The sequence below is a fragment of the Vicia villosa genome, linkage group LG2 (genome assembly GCF_029867415.1).
Source record: "Vicia villosa cultivar HV-30 ecotype Madison, WI linkage group LG2, Vvil1.0, whole genome shotgun sequence".
Taxonomy (NCBI): domain Eukaryota; kingdom Viridiplantae; phylum Streptophyta; class Magnoliopsida; order Fabales; family Fabaceae; genus Vicia; species Vicia villosa.
In genome coordinates this window covers 215,544,074-215,552,473 of record NC_081181.1, presented here as the reverse complement: position 1 = coordinate 215,552,473, position 8,400 = coordinate 215,544,074, and the positions used below count along the sequence as shown (strand labels likewise).

General features: G+C 30.8%; 1 long non-coding RNA gene across 1 annotated transcript; it reads left to right on the top strand.

Annotated features, from left to right (window-relative positions):
• The first annotated feature begins 1,352 nt into the window (after window positions 1-1,352).
• Window positions 1,353-1,872, top strand: LOC131648227 (uncharacterized). The gene is made up of 3 exons (XR_009298075.1): window positions 1,353-1,491; window positions 1,580-1,717; window positions 1,800-1,872. It is a non-coding gene; the product is annotated as an uncharacterized LOC131648227 (long non-coding RNA).
• The last annotated feature ends 6,528 nt before the right edge of the window (window positions 1,873-8,400 follow it).

Here is an 8,400-nt window from a genome sequence, read left to right as displayed (position 1 = left end):
AAATGAATGAAGTATAATTTAAGTTCTTCTTTTTATGTTCTTCTTTTTTTGTGTTAACAGAAACTTGGGGAGGAATAGATTTACAGGATCAGTTCCAAGCGGCGGCGGGTACGAACGGGCAAGTGGACATATTTGTTATGGGAATAGGTAGCGGCGGCACTGTTTCTGGGGTTGGACAGTATCTTAAATCCCAAAACCCCAATGTTTAGGTGATTTTCTTCATATCACAATTAAAATTACAAACTAAAGAGTGTTCTGTTAGATACTCTTAATGAATACTTTGAATTGTTTTCAATCTTATCAGATATATGGAGTGGAGCCATCTGAAAGTAATGTGCTCAATGGTGGTAAACCTGTTAAATATCATTGTTCATTTCTTAGTCATTTTTGACATCGGTGAAGTGATTTATATGAAATATAGATGTAAAAGGCGGTTAAAATAAGGGTGGAAAGTAATGAATATAGTCATCGCAGATTCTGATGTTATCCATATATACAGGTCCTCATCATATAACTGGAAATGGTGTTGGATTCAAACCAGACATATTGGACACGGATGTACTGGACAAAGTTCTTGAAGTAAGTACATGTTATTACTTTCTTTTACATAGAGATTTAGTTTGAAAACCGTGTTTTTTCTAACTTGTCACAAACTTACATTGTTGTAGGTTAAATTGTTCTACGCTCTAGCTTCTAGGACTTGGTGTATCTGGGGTCCTAGTAATTTCCCTTTTGTTAAGATGGAAAAGTAAAGTAGCAGGAAACCCTAGGATTGAAGACTGGAATTAATTTTGATTAAGATTTTGTTTTGAATCTAGGTTTTCTTGTTATAGTTACGGTTCTTCTTTTTATTAGGAAATTGTTTAGTACATTTATTGAGTCAGATATTTGGCTGCATTTTCTCCCCAATTAGGTTAAAATGGTTGTACAATACATGCGGCGGGTTATCGAGAAGAAGGCAAAGTTTGATATTATGAAACTGAACTGTGTTCTGGTAAGTATTAATTGTTTGTCTTTTTTAAAGTACAAAAAAATTATGAATGCAATTATGCAAACTTTCATTGATCATTTATTGTTTTTACGATGAAATCTGAGCATGATAGGCTTTTATTTTTCTGGATAAGCGAATATCTTTTCAAGTCCATTTTTATCTTAAATTAACACTTTTAAAGCCTACAGGTTGCACTGAAGACATTCATTCCCGTTTTATTTGGACATGCAAGTGATGACAAATTCATTCAGCCACACCACTCCGATCTCATCTCTGAGTCATATGCGGTATTAGTTTTACAAAATGTTTGAGCTTGATACTTTCTAAAAGCAGTTTGCATTTTTCTCTTTGATAGCAACTCTTCTCGACCACAATTCTTTTATGATTCAGTTTCCATTTTCTTCTACAATGTCCTCCGTCCTCCTCAAGTTTCTATTGCGGAAAAGCTCGAGAAATATTATGATTTGGGGGATTTAAAACTCGGTTCCGGTGTGGATGAGGTATTTAGCTTTTATATTTCATTGTCTTGAAATATAAAAGATACTACAGAAACTAATTTGCTCTTTTACTTTTTTCTTTTCATGCTAGAGCGTATTATATGAGATTCTCTCTAGTCTGCGGTCTGCAACTACTGATGCTGCAAGTTCATCTTCTGCATTTCCAACAATATCTGCGACAAAACCAGTTACCGAACTTCTTTCAGAAGCAGCTCCACTGGATGATGCAGTAGGGTGCCTTAACCTTTTGTCTCCATTATTTTCTTCAAAACACCTTGTTCTGTTTAGTTTATCCATTGCTTGTAACACAGGAGCCTTTGTTTGAAGAAGATACTACGAACAAAATCGATGGAATTGTCCATGATGAAACCGCTAATGTGCAGGTCATATTTATATAACCGTCTCTGAAATTAATAAATGGTCCATTTAGGATATTCCTTTACTTGAACTATACCATGAATGATTTTATAAGGTAAGCTAAATGGCCAGATTGATGATTGTTGCTCATATACAAGCTCAACTAGAGAAAGTTGGGGAAGATGTTCTTCTTTAGGAGGCAGTGATCCAGAATCTTTTGCCGATCTAAGTGCTGATGATAAACACTCTCAGGTCTCTCTCTAGGCTTTATTTCTTACTAGCAGCATATGTATATTGAAAACAATTCTCAAAGTGACAGTAAATTATTTGTCTTGTCATAAAGCTTACTTGTTGGGGCTTTGATTTGTCTTGTTGGCGAGGTTTCTTTTTATTTTCCAGCTTGGTGTATGTGAACTATAATATTATGATTGAAAGAATACCTACTACACTTAGTCTGCATGAACATATTTTTTTTTAGTTTTAATTTATCAATTCATTGTTGTTATACTGCTAATATTGTTACTGTTCTGTAGCATCACCTTGTTTCAATAGGTAAAACCAAAACCAGTTTAAAAATCAAGACTTTGTATGAGAGATTGAGGGTTCTCAATTTTTGTCATAATAATGGAATTAATGATAGGTATGAAAGATTGTGGATTGAAGTGTATGGTTAAATGGAATTTTGATGATCTGTGCTTTTATTTCTTTTTGGTTGTTTTCTGTTTAGCTTAACTTGTTGATTTGGGTTTATGTTGAGTGTTTGTGACTTCTTCTGTCTGTGCCGACTGATTCAGTACTTAGTGATTCAATGGTAACCATGTTTTGATTGTTCTCTTGGTAACAAGATGTTAGGGATTCTTTAGTGTTGGTAGAAATTCTAACTAATGGTAGTACGAAGCGTCTTGATTCCACTGACTACATATTTAGTTTGATCCATCCACTAAGGTGATAGAAAATATGCAGTTACTCAAAGTTAGTGGTAAAGTTTGGTGAGCCACACTGGGTTTGCTTGTTGACACTTATGTTATTCTAAGTTTCTTAAAGTTAATTGTTGAACTGCAGCGACAGTGAGTTGGAGGCTACGCCGACACCCCCAAAGCAAGATGAAAAGGAGCAGTCCAATTCAGAAGCAGAAAAACGTTCACAAATGGATCTTATAATTACTCTAGGTACATTTCTATGTAACCTATCAGCAATGTTTAATATCCATTTCATATATTCCACGAATCCACCAAAACAAGGACTGGTATTTCTTTTGCATTCAATGTTTTTTATAGCACTAATAATACTTTTTTTTGATTTCATATTTAGGTTCACTTCATAATTCGATATCATACATGGTCCACAATAAAATTAGATTTAATCATTGATGTTCTGGAAGCCGGTGAAGTCATACCTGTTAACAATCCTTGTCTATCGTCATTTCTTCATCCATACTATTTTAATGGCTGTATAATTTGCATTCTTGAAAATATGAAGGAGCATGAGAAGAAGCCAATTATTAGTGAAGTTATTCCAGAATATGATATTGCTATTGTTGGAGGAGGCATGGTTGGCATGTCTTTAGCTTGTTTCTTAGGTATCTTCTTGCTATGGGTGTATGTCGGAGTCATATTTTTTCTAGACTGCAATATGTTGTATCATGCCATCATCGACTAAGTCATTGGAATATATTGTTTTAGCTAGGTATGATTTGCCTAATATCCTGAAATAATCACATCGTCATCAAAGTTTAACCTTGTTAATCTGCACCTAGTTACCACCTTTCTTGGGTGCACAAACCATTGAATAGTTTCACATTCCGAAACCATGAAATATTTGAGAATGTGTTTCATTATTATTAAGAGAAAGGCATGGCAATTTCGATACCGTTCTCCCATCGTTTAAAGATTATGCTAAGCAAAATGAGCTTGTAGTTGGTTTAAACTTTTAACCATGTTAGAAGTAATCAAATGTTTCAATGTTCATTCATTCAACCTTTATGATTATGATGCTTAGGAGTATTACTTATGATGTAAAAGGTTATTAAAGCAACAAATCTGTCCAATCATCTTGTTTTTTCCAGCTAGCATGCCAATGACAAAGCAGTTGAGTGTGGCAATTATTGACAGCAATCCAGCTCTGGCTAGTGGCTTAATCATCCAAAGAGAAGACCCTCCTGATCCTAGAGTCAGTACAGTGACTCCTGCTTCTATATCATTTCTCCAAGGTATCCAGTTTTTAAGGTTTGTTTTTTTTACTATCGTTGCGGGGTTAATTTCAAATTCTCTCTTCTTTTGCAATTTTTCTAAATGGTTAACCCAGTTCACACACATGGTCAATAAATTGTTGGATTTGGTTAATAGCTAGTATATTAAGTGTTGCAACTCATTGATCATCTACTGAATTTCATTAACCATGAATTTAAACGTGACTAACTTTGGTTTTCAAGTGTTCAAATCTACATGTAGTGTAACACCTGAGATTGTTGTTAATTAAGTTGAGTTGATGGTTAATGAGTTGTCCAATCTTTATATACCCATTAACCACTCATTGAAATGCGTTAACCATTTAAAAAATTAGCTCTCTCAAACTGATGTTCAAGTGACATTTTTATAAAATAACTCGAGGCATGGCCATCAAATCCTCTTACATGCCATAAATGGTGACTTTCCTAAAACTACAATGAATAAAACACCTAGAAACAACAAATATTGTTCTTTTCCATATGAAGTTAATGAGATGATTGACACTGTCACGTTGGTAGGAGTGCATTCCACTGGTCAAGTACACACCTAAGATTTGTACAAACAGTATGATTCAATAAAATTATTTCCCTTGCCAAATCTGTGTAGTGAAATTTGGAAAGCTGCTTAAAGAATAAGGGAACATGTTAATAGTGATTAAGGCACTATTAGAATTTTGTAAATAGTTTTTCCACGGAGAATAGAACATAAAATAACATAACTGTTACTCTTTTGAAATTCATCATTCCTCAATGGAAACTCATCATAAAATTTTTCATTATATCTAATTCTCTGACTAAATCCTTTAGTTTATCAGAAAAATTTGCAAAAACTTGTGTTTCATATTAAATTTTTTTTCCATTTCTTTTCCTCTAAAAAGACATGTTTTGTTATGATAATGTAGTGATTGTAGAAACAAGAGTATAGTGTAATTTTACTTGGAAATGGAGTATGAAATATGTTGCAAATGGGTAGCCAGCAACTCCGCATCCTGTTTGTTTAAAAAAGAGCCACGCGTACACACGTGTCCTCCACCCCACTATACTCCCACCATTACTCTCAAATTCCGTTTCTTACAAAAGATGTATCCTGTTGCTTACAATAGAAGGAGGTATGTATCTTTCTCTAACTGTATGCATAAGCATATTTAGACTATGAAGCACATACACATATACCGACACCGGACATGACACCGACACTGACATGCTAACATCAGTAATGATTTGAAAAAATGAATAAATCTTCATATTTGTTGCAAAGCATTAGCGTGTTAAAATGCACATCTGAGCTATATACCATTGATACATGTGACTCTTTATTGTAATAACACTTTCTTGTAATAATTTTTTGTGTCTTGTTTTTTTGCATACAGAAAACAATTGCTTCTCCAGGGCATGGTATTTTGGCCATGGATGAATCCAATGCTACATGTGGAAAGCGGTTGGATTCAATTGAACTAGAGAACACCGAAACTAACCGTCACGCATGGCGTAAAATTATATATGAAGAAAGTGTTATGACTTAGTTAAAATATAATTTTTATGTGTATTATTTTATAATACTTGAAATATTATGACTGTACATGATTTTGTATATTTTTTTGGTTAATATGAAAAATATTTTGACTTAGTTAAAATATGATTTTTATGTGTATGATTTTTATAGTATTTGCAATATTATGACTGAAAATGAAATATAACTAAATGGTGTATATGAAATAGGGTGTAAATAGATATAATTGTTCATTCATAAATGGCGTATTTACACCTGATTTTTATTAAAATATGGTGTAATTAAGAACATATTTACACCCGATTTTTATTAAAATAGGGTGTAATTAAAATGAAATTACGCCCAATTACACCCGATTTTTATTAAAATGGGTGTAATTAAAACGTAATTACACCCAATTACACCCGATTTTTATTAAAACAGGGTGTAATTAAAACGTAATTACGCCAAATTACACCCAATTTTTATTAAAACAGGGTGTAATTAAAAATGTAATTACACCCGATTTTTATTAAAACAGGGTGTAATTAAAAATGTAATTACGCCCAATTACACCCGATATTTTTAAAATAAAACGGGTGTAAATTCGTTAGACATTTCTCACCCTGTGGATATACACCCGATTTTTATTAAAAATAATGGGTGTAAATTTAATAAAAAACGGGTGTAAATTAACATTTTTGTACTAGTGATTTATTTGTTGTTTTCAAAATTTAATATAATATTAATTATTTTAAAAATATTATCAATAATTATTTATTGCAAATAGTTAAAAAATAATAATAAATAACTAAAGTGTTTAAAATATTATATTAAAGTATCTAATTTTATTCATTATCTTCTTTTTTTTTGTATAATTTTATTCATTATCATAAGTAAAATATATTAAAAAATGGCATGTATTAAAAATAGATAGAGTTCTAATCGTATTATCAAAATCAATACAATTAATGTAATAAAAAAAAAATCAATACAATTAATATTCATAACAGTAAATAAAGCAGCTTTTATATGATAGCAATAATAGCTTTTATTTAATAGAGGGAATGGGTAGCTAAGTAGTCATACATGACATGATATGTTGGACCCCCTTTAATATAACTCATTAATCAATTCATATATGATATAATATCTCGATCTTAAATATATCATATTTTTACTAAATTATGTGAATTAAGAAAATCGATAATAATAATAATATATTTCAAAGTTATTTTTTAATTTATCATTTTCAAAATGCTTATTTGTTAGTATTAATAAAAATATATTAGAAATATTATAGAAATAAAATAGTTAATGAAGTTGAAATATAAATAAATCATGTAAAAAGAGGTCTTTTTAAGTATTATATTTATTTAGTGATTATTAACACAATAATCTATCATATCTTTTAGGAGAGTTAACTAGTTATAAAAAAAAAATTTAATTTATAATAATAGAATGTCTGAGGTGTACTACTTTCGATATTTCATATTAATGTATCGTAAGCTTGAGGAAATATGTTAAATAATATATAATAATTTATATTTTATTTATATTTTTTATTTTACTTTTCACAAGTCATTATATTCACATTAGAAGAACTCTAATCTATTTCTCCTTTCGTACTTTGTTATTTCTATAATTAATATAACATTTTGATTTGATTCCTTCATCCTAATTTTGAATATTTCTTATTACAGTTTTTACTTAAAAAAATACATGACATAAGATATATATTTTGACAAGATAATAACAAAACATATCAAAAGAATCTTATACGGAAGCATATATATATATTTTTGACAAAAGTGGACCATAAATAAGCATAAAAATCATATTGCCGAATGAGGCTTCTCAATGAAGTCAATAAAAACTTGTTTTTAAAGGGAAAATTATGGCAATATATACTAATGATTGTCTTACATAATGGTACCACTGATTTCATAAATGCATATAGTATTCCTTTTTAAGATACATAAATGCATGTAAGTAACTTTTATATAATGCCTTACCTTATTCTAAAAATACCTTTTTTTTCTCTCTCTTTCTGTTTGTATTAGCTTTTGCAACAAGCAAACAAATATTTAGATATTCTCTTAATATGTACATGCACCTTCTGAGAGATCTACGTTGAAAATTCTAAAATTTAAATATATATTTGAAAATTTCAAAATATTTTTTAAAAAAAAAAAACTTCGCATGTGCATATGTGAAGTCACCTAATTTTTTTATATAAAAAAAATGACTTCAGATATGCATATTTAAAGTCATTGAACATAGTTTGTGCGCGAATAAACTTCCACCACTCTTCTCATTCTCTTCAAACATACCCTAAACCAAAAAAAACATTCTCTCGAAACACTAACATTGAGAAGCTCCATTGAATATTCTCAAGCTCCAAAAGTTCCATAGAAGCATTCTCATTCATTTCAACTTATCCTCAAAACTCAAAAAAATTGTGTAAGTTTTCTCAACTCATTAACTCATCCTCAAACTTGTTATCAGGTTTGTTAGAATCTAGGATAATGTGTAGGTTGATGTTATTGTAGTTCAATGTTAGTGTTTGGATGTTAAAAAATAGATTTTGGATGAGTTAAGGCAAGAAGTGGAAGCTTTGAAAAAATGGTTGTTCGCATGTTGCTTCGCAAGTGCATATCTGAAATCCCCTTAAACCAGTTTCGGATATGCACTTACGTAATCTTCCCTGAGTGGGTTTTTTTTTCAAATTTGTTTCATTCCCTTACCTCTCATTAACTAGTCATATTTTTTTGAGGAAAATGGCTGACAACCAGGCACTGGCCGATCATGGTTGTGCTTTACAGTGTTGGTTCATGTT